Source organism: Cebus imitator, unplaced genomic scaffold (genome assembly GCF_001604975.1).
Source record: "Cebus imitator isolate Cc_AM_T3 unplaced genomic scaffold, Cebus_imitator-1.0 Scaffold15, whole genome shotgun sequence".
Lineage (NCBI taxonomy): Eukaryota > Metazoa > Chordata > Mammalia > Primates > Cebidae > Cebus > Cebus imitator.
Genome location: NW_016107330.1, coordinates 1054603 through 1067972, shown reverse-complemented (window position 1 = coordinate 1067972; position 13370 = coordinate 1054603). Strand labels below are relative to the sequence as shown.

Here is a 13370-nt window from a genome sequence, read left to right as displayed (position 1 = left end):
CTCTTTATTTGCTTAGCTGAACCCACAGTTGAGAATAAAAATGAGCTCTGCCAAGTTGCTGAGGAAGGTCACTGACCCCACTTAGCTGTTGACCTTACCCTGAAACTGCTGAGCAATAGGAGCAAGCTATCGGCTGTGGCCAACTGTGTAGGCCGTGGAGTCCGGGTCGTCCTTGGTGGGTGGCATCCACAGTTACTTCTTTCTCTGGGGAGGAGGCTCCTGGAGCTGAAGCTGGAGCCAGGGAGGACCCTGGGAAATCATTGGGGAATAGGTGGCAGGAGTCATTCCTTGCTGCTGGGGCACGCTATGGACTGCCCATACCTTCATAAAGACACCTCTGACCTGACTGCTGAGGCCTGAGCTGTACAGGAGACCTGAGCTGCGGGAGGCTCTGAGAATTCTGTGGACTGGGAGTAGAGAGGGGAGGGGCCAGCCATTTGAGCTTCACAAGCATACTTATTTTCCTTGTGAGCCTAAGGACACCACAAACAAACACAACAATAACAACAGAACTGCAATCAGCCCAGTTCCCCAGTGAGCTTACCCATGTGAGGGCAGGCCCCTGCATTTCTGCCTGTGCCCTGTGGCCAAACGGATCTCTGTTAAAATCTCACCTGCCCACCTTCTCCATTGGCAGAGCCGATCTCAGCTGATGCTGCAGGGTCCTGCTACCAGAGGCTCAGACACTGCTTAGGTGATGGAAGCCCTGGATTATTGTCCTCAGGGAACCTGGGGCAGGTACAGGGACTTCTGTGATCATCCCCAAGGCCTGGAGCTTGCGGGCAATGGCTTGGCGTGCACTTTCTGCACACTAGGTGGTGCTGTCTCTCAGCAAATGCTTCAAGCTGCTTTACGTTGTTCTCTGAGCCAGAGGAGCCTCCAGCTCCCCCAGGACTCCCCTAGCAGAGGGTCTGAGGCAGACCCTCCCATGGACAGCACCCGACATTGGTCCTGAGGGTCTGGCTGGGTCTGGTACCTGGGGCACTGCTCCCTTCCTGAGGCCCAGAGAGGGGGCCTTGGGCATCCCTTTACCCCCCCCCCATTCTTTCCTCAGTCACATTTGTCAAGTATCTAGGGGGCCAGACAGGTGCTAGAGGCCCTGGGGTGGGGACCTCCCCTTAGGGGCTCACCAGGTGGTTCCAGCAGAGGCCCTAGTGGCCCCCTCCCCACCAGTTCCTAGCCCGCCTGGCCTCTGCTGGGCTGAGACCACCAATGACAGCCTCCTCTCCCTCCCTTGCTCTTCATGTCACCCCTCACTGGCTGTTTCCTATTCCTTTTCCTTCAATCATGCTGGCATCCTCCAGGATCACCCCCTCTCTTCTCTCTGTCCCACATACACTCCTGTGACTTCAGCAGAGAGCACAGTCAGCTGACTGTTGACCAGCATCACCACAGTCACCCATGCCCAGCTGACCCACATTTTCTGCCTGTGCTCTGCCCTGACCAATGCCCACCAAGTACATAGCGCCCAAGGACTCAGCCTTGACTCCTCTCTTCCCCGGGAACCTAGTCGGTTACCGAGTCTGCCCTGAGGTTCCTCAGACCTGCTTCATTCTCCCTCTCCTTTTGAGTCCCCTCTTGGACCGGGCCTATACGTACTCTTGTCTCATCGCTACAGCTTGCTCCTGTCTGGCATCTCCTCTTGCCCCCTCAGGTCTACCCTCTACCCCCACAGCTGGAGAGAATTCTGGAAGCATAGAGTGACATCAGCGAGTCTCAGCTTTTTTCTTTTGAGGAGTCCCGCTCTGTCACCCATTCTGGAGTACAGTGGCATGGTCTTGGCTCACTGCAACCTCCACCTCCTCAGTTCAAGCGATTCTCCTGCCTTAGCCTCCTGAGTAGCTGAGGTTACAGGCATCTGCCACCACAGCCAGATAATTTTGTATTTTTAGTAGAGACGGGATTTCACCATGTTGCTTGGGCTGGACTCGAACTCCTGACCTTAGGTGATCCACCTACCTTGGCCTCCCAAAGTGCTGGGATTATAGGCGTGAGCCACTGAGCTGGGCCTCTACCCAACTTAAAGGCTTCCCGCTGCCTTGAGGACAAATCCAGCCCCCTCAGCTTGGTGAGCAAGACCTGAGTTCACACCATAAAGGGCCATAGTGAATGGCCGTGTTCACACCTTTCTGCTTTACCTCGTTCTCCTGCCCCCTGCAGCCTGGGCCAGGCCCTCCTGTCACATGTGTGTGCACTTTGGCTGTGCTACTTTCGACATGCTGTCTCCTAATCCATCTATTGACCAGACTCGGAGCTTCTTGAGCTTGGAATTGTGACTTCTGTCTTCTTATTTGCAGGGGCGGGACCCACTAAGCCCCCAGTCATGCTTGGACAAATGAATGAGCTGGGTTCTGGTCCCCGAGGGGGTCTAAGCAGACCTAGCAGCCAGGAGGACTTGGCTTTGAACCAGAGGAAGTTAGTTCTCAGGAAGGTCACCCTGCTGGGAAGGGGCAGTTGCAGGAATGGGGAGGGCCGGAGCCTCCCGAAGCAGGCCCTGTGCAGTGCGGAGTCCAGGCCTCTCATGGCCAGTGCTGCTCCCTCTAACCTGCAGTGATTGTTTTTCCCAGTTATAGAATTGTGCATAGGGGAAAGAGAGAGCAGAAAATTTAAAGGATTGACCCGTACTGTGTGGCTATAGTCACTCTTAGCCTTTGTTAAGTTTCCTGTCATCGTTTTATAAACATGCATACATTTGTAGCACAGGCTGGGACCATAGCATTTTAATATCCATTTTTAGCTTATGATAATTTTACTGTGCTCTTAAATACTTTCCAATAAAATATTTTATTTATTTTTAATTTTTTTTGAGACAGAGTCTTGCTCTATTGCCCAGGCTGGAGCGCAGCGACGTGATCTTGGCTCACTGCAACCTCCATCTCCCAGATTCAGGCAATTCTCCTGCCTCATCCTCCCAAGTAGCTGGGATTACAGGCTTTTGCCACCATGCACAGCTAATTTTTGTATTTTTAGTAGAGATGGGGTTTCACCATGTTGGTCACACTGGTCTCAAACTCCTGACCTCAAGTGATCTGCCTGCCTCAGCCTCCCAAAGTGCTGGGATTACAGGTGTGAGCCACCGTGCCCAGGCCAGCCATAGGCTTTTTTAAGCAGGACAGTGTTTACTTGAGAAACAGGTATGATTTGGGCAGTTAGCTATGTCAGAAGGGGTCAAAAGAAATGGGGAGCACTTTCTGCTGCCATTTTACCCTGGGCCCTCCATCTATGACTGCCTTCTAATGTGCTGGTTCCCTGAGAGCTCCGGGTCTCTTACTGCCTCAGCACTGCACTGGGGTGGTGGCCAGCAAGTACAGTTCCAGGCCCCCGACGGCGCTTTGCAAAGGCAACCCGTGGCCAGTCACCCGCAGAACTGTCATCCTCCCACAGTGCCTCAGAATAGGCCCTTGTTGGGGTGTCACAGGGCTGAGAGGGACCCTGCCTAGACATGACTCATTTTGTCAAAGCCCCTTGTTTTTTCTCTGCCTGGGGGCCTCCCAGGGCCATGCCCTGGTCTGCTGCTGCCCTTCTTGCCTCTGGGACCTGTGTGCTGGCACGGGGACTTCCAGGCCTGTTCCAGCTTCCACCTGATCACACTTTCTCCAAGAGACTTTCCAGGGAAGGCTTCCCCAGCTGCGGCCAGCCAGGCTTTCCCCTTTGGAAGCTGAGGCTGCTGGTTCAGGGTCTGCTGCCAGTGAGCCTAAAATAGGTCAGTTGGCCTGAGGGTACACTGGGAACCTTGTAAAAATATCTGTGCTCATGGGTAGCTCAGCTGAAACCAGTCTGTGAGGAAACGGCCTCTCCTTTCATAGCATGGCACGAGGGAGGCAGCTCTCCGCTCACCAATCCCCTTGACCCTCTAAGTGGCCCTGCCCTGTTGTAGCGGTGGTGGCATGATCTTCTCCATGGTACAGCTCAGTGTGGAAAGTTCTTCCCAGAATCCCCCCCAAAAGCCTTCCAGCCTCTGTTCTTTCACTTCCTTCAGGAATCCCCCTCTGACCCCTTCCAGAGTAAGCACATGCCCTGGAGCTCCATGCCAATCTTACCACCTTACATCAGGAGCCCCTTGGGGCCAGGGTCTGTGCTGTGTTCACTGTCACACATGAGTCCCCCGCCCGCCTCTGCTGCAGTGTAGGTACCTGCTGGATGGATGCAGGGACTGTGCCTTCCGGGGCCGAGCTGCTCCAGCGGTTCCTCCCTATGGGCAGCCGGCTGGACCCCTCCTTTGCACCTCATGGTGCTGTATGGATGATCTGCTGGGGTTTCTGGGTTCCCTCTCTCCCTGTGTGGGGCTTAGAGGCTTCTCCCAGAGGCTCCAGGCGATAACAGACTCTGCACTGAAATTACAGTCAGGCCCAGGGAGAATTCTAGTCTATGGGATGGGAAGCTAATCTTTTTTAACTTTAATCAACACTTACATGAGAATTACCTGTAACCTAATAACAAAATTGAACCAGAAATCACCTGTATATTGAATCAAAGAGAAATCAGCCAGGAGGATTTGTTGTATAAGTTGTGTCACTGAAAACGGGGAAAAAATCCCAAGAAAAGCAAGGAATGTGCAGAAGTTCAGGGCCAGCTGCTTACTCAGCATCTGGCTCCAGCTCCAGGGAGGGTCGCTTTGACCCCCTCACCCCATGTCATGGGTTTTGTTGTTTAAAACTGAGAACAGATGCCCAAATGGCCTCAGGGAAGTCCTTGTGCAACTCTGCACTTACCCCTCAAACCCCAGTAAGAGGTGGGCCCTGTCACAGAGAGGGGCATTGAAGGCTGTTCAGTCCAATGGCTGGACGGTTCCGCTCACATCAGCCCACAGTTGCTGTATATGCCACCACACGGCACTGCCTGTGAGCGCCTGGACCAGCAGAGCAGATTGGCATGTGAACTAATGCAGAAAGAGCTTTGGGCTGAGGGAGGGGAGACCACCTAGGAAGCCACAGAGAAGAGGTGCTGTTTGCACGGGGCCTTAGAGAATGCGTGGCAGCGTACATGTAGAGAAACTGGCGGGAAGGATGCTACACGATTCTCTTCCAGAATGCTGCCCAGGAAGGGACCACAGCTTGGGGTCAGGGGACAGTCTGTAGCATTAAGTTCTCAGAGCATGTGCTACATATTTGCACACCTCAATCACTGACGGTACTTGCTAAAACGTAGACTCCAGGGCCCTGCCATGGCCCCAGAATGCCTGCTAGATGAGCCTAGGAATCATCATTTTAAGCAAGCTCCGAAGGTGATTCAATTCTGAACCCCACTAAAATTTGAGAATATGTCAGGATGGGCCAGGCATGGTGGTGCATGTCTGTAATCCCAGCACTTTGGGAGGGTGAGGCAGGAGATCACTTGGGTCCAAGAGTTTGAGACCAGCCTGAGCAACATAGTGAAGCCCCATCTCTATTGAATGTGTATATATAAAAGAAAACGAAGAAAAAAGAATAGGTCAGGGTTTTAGGCGAAGACCTGATCATCTCCGTCCCTTCTTGGCAGTCAAAGCTCCCTGGTCTTTGAAGCCTATGTTTTGGGGAACCAAGGAATTTGAATAAAGGGAATGAGTATCTCACCTGGGAAAACATACCACAGAGGTAGTGTATGTGTGTCAGGGTCAGCAGTGACGGGAGGGTGGGATCGTGGCAAGATGGATTTGGAGGAACACATCTGGGATTAGAACAGAGCACAGATAATAGAGCCCCCAGGTGCAACCCTGCGGGATGTCGTTTATGATGCTTTATGCTGTGGATGTTATCCTGTGGCCAGTTAGATCAGGGATAGATTCATCACATTTTGCAGATGAATAAACTGAGGCTAGATGTGCAGGGACTTCCCCCTGGGAAACACAGCTAGTCAGAGTCAGACCCAGGCTGGGTATCAGCTGCAGGGTCTTGGTACTGGGGTACCACAAGGGGCCCCAAACCTGGGAAGGCCTTCGGCTGCCTCCTGAGCTCCCGTTGGCTGGTCCAGGAGGCCTGGTGTCTCTGCTGAGAGCTGGCTCAATGGCTTGGGGCACATCCACACAGCACTGGCTGCTGCAGCGCCACCACCCAGCAGACTCCTGTGCCCGTGGTGGTTGTCAGCCTGGAGCCCAGGAGGTGCCCCTGAGCCTGATGCTGCTTTGGCTGCTAAGACCTTTGTGGATTGGTGGCCACCATCCCCACAGCAACCTGGGTTTCCTGCTGTCTCTGGGTAAAAGCCATCCCCTGGGGACTTGGGGGCATCAGAGCTGAGATGTGTAGAACACGTGGCTTAGGGCTGTTGAAAACAGCACATGCCACCAGCAGGTCTTGGTTTGTCCAGGAGGAGGCCTAGTCCAGGGTGGTACCTGAATTTTGTCTCCTTCAGAAATGCTTCCCTTTGGTAGAACGTCTGGGTTCTATTTTTCCAGGTAGCCTTTCCCTAAAGCTGGTAGTTAAGCCACTTCAGTTTTGGATAGCCAGGTAGCAGATGCTAGTTCGTATTAATAGCAAGATTAATGAGCTCATGGGAAGAGGAAAAGGAACCTCAACCAAAAACCATATGGTCAAAGAAGGGGATGAGACACAGAGTGGGCGTTGTCCTGGACGCTTGGGAGCATGTGGTTGTATTCCCTCTCCAGCCTGGTTTGCCATGTGTGTTGAGGATGGGCCCTGGGCTTGCCAGGTGGCACTCCCTGGACAGTTGGGAAGCGCTTAGCCAAAGTTAGCTCCCTGTGCTGATGGTGACTTACAAAGGGAATTCCCCATGCAGCCATGGGAATTTGCAGACCCTGAAGATTTCAGGTTACATTTCTGAGTTTTCGGGACCCACTTTTTTATCCTCCTTAGGAAGGAGTAAGGCTTCTGAGGAGTTCAGGAGGCTGCCAGGTACCTGACCCCAGAATGTCTGACACTGTCCTGGGAAGTTCTGACCAGTAAGGAAGCGGGGTGGTGAGGGTTTCAGTGGTCTTGCAGGATAGTGTGGCAGAAGTTCCCTGTCCCCAGGGCACATGGTTGTGGGGAGATGGGCCTGGAAGAATCTTGGTTCTTTTTTTTTTTTGAGAGATGGAATCTTGCTCTGTTGCCCAGGCCAGAGTACAGTGGTATGATCTCGACTCACTGCAGCCTCCACCTTCTGGGTTCAAGCGATTCTCCTGCCTCAGCTTCCCAAGTGGCTGGGACTACAGATGTGCGCCACCATGTCCAGCTAATTTTTGTATTTTTGTTTTAGTAGAGACAGGGTTTTACCATGTTGGCCAGGCTGGTCTCGAACTCCTGACCTCAGGTGATCCACCCGCCTTGTCTTCCCAAAGTGCTGGGATTACAGGCATGAACCACCACGCCCAGCCTAGAATCCTGGTTCTGAATTGGGTGATGCATGAGTGTCCATCTGTGACTGAAGTCCCCCTTTTCTCCAATGAAGTTGTACAGGGCTGTGCCCTGTCTGGTCTGCGGAGCCTGCAGGGCCTGCAGCCTTTGGGAGTTTAGCCAAGCTTTTCATATCCTCATCAACTTTGGAGGAAGGACTTGTACTCAGGTCTGTTTTCTTTCTCCCTGGCCACCTCTGAGCACCTGTGCTGAGTTGGACTTTGCAGGATCCTGGATTTGGAGAAGCTCTCGGGGATAGGAGGTCAGCTTGTCCCTCCCACACCCAGGTGCTTTGGTGAAATGAAGGCAGGATCAAGCTCTCATCTTGGCTGTGAAAGCAGACCCCATCATGTTGGATAATTCAGGGAGGCAGCCTGGAGGGGGGAACAGGGTCCACTGACCAGGGTCGCAGGCCTTTGTCTGCTACATTTTACCCATGTGGCCTGGGACTAGCCTGTTTCCAAGTTTGCAAATTGGCAGCTAGTGCATCACTAGGCTCCGCCAGGATCTCCCCAGCCAGGTCTGTGAAATGCCCTTGCTCTGTGGATTGGCTTTGGGGCTCTAGCGTCTCCATGTTTCTCTTTTCTGTTCTTTTTCATCGACTATCGCTGACCCAGCTATAATCCTGCAGGGCCAATAGGAGCTTGCCCTGGCAGCTCAGGAAATGCATTGAGCTGCCCAGTGTATTCAGGAAAGGACCTTTGAAAGACTTCAGCTTAAGAGTCTCAAATAGCAAGAGCGATTCTCAGCAGACTTTGGGAGTTGTCAGAGTCCCCCAGGAGGCTTTCTTCAAAAGTCTCAGTGAGCCAGTCCAGGCCTAGGGTGAGTGTTGGTGGGAGTGGAGCTGGGCTTCCAGCTTGCTGGTGGGAGTTCATCCTGAGCTCCCATTGTCTGCCTCCCGCCCCCGGCTAGGGGCCAGCTTCCCTTTTCTAAGCTCCTGCATATTTGTCATTTTTTTCTCTCCAGTCATTTGACTGGGCTTCATCAAAGGGGCAAAGCTGGCATTGGCATGGGATGGGAGGGCCTGCTGGATGCCCTGCCCTGGTTCAGAGAGCTGTACCCTTGCCAGTGCCTTGTCCCTGGTTTCCAGGGCAGGTGAGCCAGGGGACTAATGAGGTGTCTGGCAGCAGGCAGGGGTAGGGAGCCGGGCTTAGGGGAAATAGAAGTGGGGACCAGGTTGGGGCAGGGGGCAGGGGCAGGGGCCAGGGCCAGGGCTCTTCCCACGTTGGCACTCTGGGTTCCATGTTGAATTGTCTCCAAGGTGTCCCTGGGCTGCTTTGGTGTTGTTTTTAAACCCTGGTTCTTAGTTCCATTTTGATGAAACTCAGATGCCAGGAGGTCAGACGAGCCTTAGTGCTCTGGGTGACTGGAGAGGTCCGTGGTTTCCTTTCTCCTTCTAGGGTGAAGGCATGGGCTTTGGAGTCTGCATCTGGGTCCTCCTTCTGCCTCTGATTCACTGAGTTGCTTTGTCCCTCTAAGTTTCAGCTTCCTCATCTATAAAGATTCATCCTGTGTCCCAGGTACTTGCCCAGATGCTGTGATTATGTCAGTGAACAAAACAAAGTCTCTGATCACATGGGATGTATATTGCAGTGGGGAAAGGAGGTCAGATCAATATAGAGCTCTGTGGGAAGCACTGAGGGTGCTGAAGACCTCATTCACCTGAGGGATTGAGACACGAGGGCCATTTTAGAAGTTGTGTCCAGGGAGGGCCTCCATGAAGTACAAAACCCATGAGATAAACCTGGAGAAGAGCATCAAGGCAATGGAAGCAGCAGGTGTAAAGGCCCTGGGGTGCAAGGACTTGTGCTTGAAGGACAGCCGGGGCCCACGTAGCTGGCACAGTGAGTGGTGAGAGGTGTGTTGTAAAGGGAGGTGAAGAAGCAGTCAGAGGCCGGGCGCGGTAGCTCAAGCCTGTAATCCCAGCACTTTGGGAGGCCGAGGTGGGTGGATCACGAGGTCAAGAGATCGAGACCATCCTGGTCAACATGGTGAAACCCCGTCTCTACTAAAAATACAAAAAATGAGCTGGGCATGGTGGTGCATGCCTGTAATCCCAGCTACTCAGGAGGCTGAGGCGGGAGAATTGCCTGAACCCAGGAGGCGGAGGTTGCGGTGAGCCGAGATCGCGCCATTGCACTCCAGCCTGGGTAACATGAGTGAAACTCCGTCTCAAAAAAAAAAAAAAAAAAAAAAAAAACAAGCAGTCAGAGACCAATGGGTGTGGGTCCTGTGGGCCACAGTGAGGAGTTGGGCATTGGCCTTGAGTATGATGAGCAGTCTTGCAGTAGGAGTTTCTGGAGGGTTTTGAGCAAAGGCATGGTAGGAGCTGACTTAGGTTTCTAACAACTTTCCCTTGGCTGTTATGTGGAGAATGGACCATCAGGGGCCAGTGAGGGGAGGTCAAGGCAAGTGGGGATTCAGCAGTCCACCCCACACCAGGGTGGTGGTGGCAGAAGTGGTGATGTACTCAGTGTCTGTCTTACAAGTAGAGTCAGTGGGATTTGCTGATGTATCGTGTGTGGAGTATATGTGTGACAGAGGAATTGGGAAGACCCCAGGACTTCTGGCCTGAGCAGCAGGAGGATGGAGGTGCCGTCAGGTGAGATGGGAAAGACTGTGGAGCAGGCTTGGCAGCTGCACCACCTGACATTCCCACCAGCAACGGATGAGGGTTGCAGTGCTCCACAACCTGGCCAACACGTGTTCTCCCCTGTCCTTTGTATTCTAGTAGATGTGAAATAGTTTATCATTATGGTTTTGTAGTTTTGTTGTTGTTATTTTTGTTTTGGTTCCCAAGTTTTATTCAAGAACACATACAAAATATTCCAGATAAATGAAATTTAATCTTTGTCTTCCTCCTCTTATTCATCCTGGTTAATCTGGAAGTAACGTAATTCGTAACTGTCTTTGCTTTTAGCAACTACACACAACCAATCACGTAGATGATTCTTCAAATACTTTTTGGTGAGATATTTCAAATACCTTTTGGAGAAAGGCACCTCAGATGTCACGGTTATCTTGCTCTTGCTCCTTTCCATGGTCACCACCCCTCCACTAAGGTTCCCAGCTTTTCTGTTCAGTTTGATCCTTTCTTGTAAAAACTGCTCAAAATTGGCAGCATCCATGATTCCATCTTCTACAGGGTGGGTGCAATCAAGAGTGAACTTCGGAACCTGCTTCTCTTTTTTTTGCCCCTCTTCACCACAAGCTTTTTCACAGGAGCCATGGCAGCAGCGGAGGTAGAAAGGGAGGTGAGCAAACTATGCAGACGCAAAGAGTGTTATTTTTGTTTTGAGACAGAGTCTCACTGTTACCAAAGTGCAGTGGAGTGCAGTGGCATAATCTCGGCTCACTGTAACCTCTGCCTTCCGGGTTCAAGTGATTTTCCTGCCTCAGCCTCCTCAGTAGCTGGGATTACAGGAGTGCACCACCACACCTGACTACTTGTATTTTTAGCAGAGATGGGGTTTCACCATGTTGGGTAGGCTGGTCTCAAACTCTTGACCTCAGGTGATCTACCCACCTCAGCCTCCGAAAGCCCAAAGTGCAGGGATTACAGGCATGAGCCACTGTGCGTGGCTTTTTTTTTTTTTTTTTTTTTTTGGATGGAGTCTCACTCTGTTACCAGGCTGGAGTGCAGTGGCTTGCTTGATCTTGGCTCACTGTGACCTCCGCCTCCCAGGTTCAAGTAATTCTTCTGTCTCAGCCTCCCGAGCAGCTGAGACTACAGCCACGAGCCACGATGCCCAGCTAATTTTTCTATTTTTAGTAGAGACGGGGTTTCAGCATGTTGGCCAGGATGGTCTCAATCTCTTGACCTCGTGATCCACCCATCTTGGCCTCCAAAAGTGCTGGTATTACAGATATGAGCCACTCGTCAGCCCTTTTTGTTTGTTTTTGAGACGAAGTCTTGCTCTGTCGTAGGTTGGAATTGGAGTATAGTGGCTTGATCTCAGCTCACTGCAACCCCCGTCTCGGTTCAAGCAGTTCTGTGTTCGCCTCCCGAGTACCTTGAATTACAGGGCACATGCCACCGTGACCAGCTAATTTTTGTACTGCTAGTTGAGATGGGGTTTCATGATGTTGGCCAGGCTGGTCAAACTCCTGACCTCAGGTGATTCACCCACTTCGGCCTCACAAGTGCTGGGATTATAGGCATGATCCACTGCACCCGGCCTTGTTTTTTGTTTTGAGATAGAGTCTCACTCTGATGCCCAGATTGGAGTACAGTAATGCAATCTTGGCTCACTGCAACCTTCAGCTTCTGGGTTCAAGCAGTTCTCCTGCCTCAGCCTCCCGAGTAGCTGGGACTACATGAGTACTCTACCATGCCCAGCTAATTTTTATATTTTTAGTAGAGATGGGGTTTTGCCATGTTGGCTAAGCTGGTCTTGAACTCCTGGCCTCAGGTAATCTGTCTATCTCAGCCTCCCAAAGGGCTGGGATTATAGGTGTGAGCCACTGTGCCTGGCCTTGTTGTGGTTTTGATTTGCATTTCCGTAATGACAGATGATGTCGAGTATCTTTTCATGTGCTTATCGGGCATTTGTATGTCTTCTTTGGAGAAATGTCTGTTCAAGTTCTTTGCCCATTTTTAAAAATTGGGCTTTTCAACATTTTATTATTGAGTTTTAAGAGTTCTTTACAGACTGGTCATGGTGGCTCACGCCTATAACCCCAGTACTTTGTGAGGCTGAGGTGAGTGGATCATCTGAGGTCAGGAGTTTGAGACCAGTCTGGCCAAAATGGTGAAACCCTGTCTCTACTAAAAATACAAAAATCAGTGGTGGTGGCCGCCTGTAATCCCAGCTACTCTGGAGGCTGAGGCAGGAGAATTGTTGAACCTGGGAGGCGGAGGTTGCGGTGAGCTGAGATCACTCCACTGTACTCCAGCCTGGGCAACAGAGTGAGACTCCATCTCAAAAAAAAAAAAGAAAAAAAGAAATCATTTCCTAACCCAAGGTCATGAAAATTTGTTTCTATATTTTCTTTTGAGATTTTTATAACTTTATCTCTTGTATTTAGATCATTTATCCATTTCAAGTTAATTTTTGTAAATGCTGCAAGGTTGGCATCCAATTTCATCCTGTGCATGTGAATATACAGAATCCACACTCATTTGTTCAGTTCTTCCCCACTTAATTGTCTTGGCACCCTTGTCAAATATCAACTGGCCAGCCGGGAGCAGGAGCTCACACCTGTAATCCCAGTGTTTTGGGAGGCGGAGGCAGGTGGATCACCTGAAGTCAGGAGTTCAAGATTGGGCTGGCCAACATGGTGAAACCCCATCTCTACAAAAAATATATAAAAAAAGAAAAAGAATAGCTGGGTATAGTGGCACGTCCCTGTAATCCTAGCTACTTGGCAGGCTGAGGCAGGAGAATTGCTTGAACATGGAAGGTAGAGGTTGCAGTGAGCCAAGATTGCACCATTGCACTCCAGCCTGGATGATGGAGACTTTGTCTCAAAAAAAAAAAAAAAAATTAACTGCCCATAAATTGGAAGATTTATTTCTGAACTCTCTTTTCTGTTCTACTGATCTATATGTCTGTCCTTATGCCAGTACCGCCCAGTCTTATTTACTTTGTAGTAAGTTTTGAAATTGGGAAGTGTGAGTCCAACTTTGTTCTTCTTTTTCAAGGTGGTGTTGGGTTTTCTGGGTCCCTTTCCTTTCCATATGAATATTTGAATCAACTTGTCAATTTCTACAAAAAAAGGCAATTTTTACAAACTCCCCGAGAAAGGGATTTTGATAGGGATCATGTGTTGAATTTTGTTCAGTAATGTTTTGTACTGTTCAAAGCACAAAATTTGCACTTTGTTAAATTTGTTACTAAGTGTTTTATTATTATTAATACAATTATAAGTGGAATCATTTTCTTAATTTTACCTTCAGATTATTCATTGCTAATGTATAAAAATACAATTGATTTTTGGCCGGGCGCCGTGGCTCAAGCCTGTAATCCCAGCACTTTGGGAGGCCGAGGTGGGTGGATCACGAGGTCAAGAGATTGAGACCATCCTGGTCAACATGGTGAAACCCCGTCTCTACTAAAAATA

General features: G+C 50.7%; 1 protein-coding gene and 1 pseudogene across 3 annotated transcripts in view; one reads left to right on the top strand and one right to left on the bottom strand.

Annotated features, from left to right (window-relative positions):
• Window positions 1-13370, top strand: part of CTNNBIP1 (catenin beta interacting protein 1) — a 63024-nt gene that overhangs the window by 43365 nt on the left and 6289 nt on the right. The gene's annotated exons all lie outside the window — the stretch shown is intronic.
• Window positions 10094-10595, bottom strand: LOC108286094 (annotated as a pseudogene).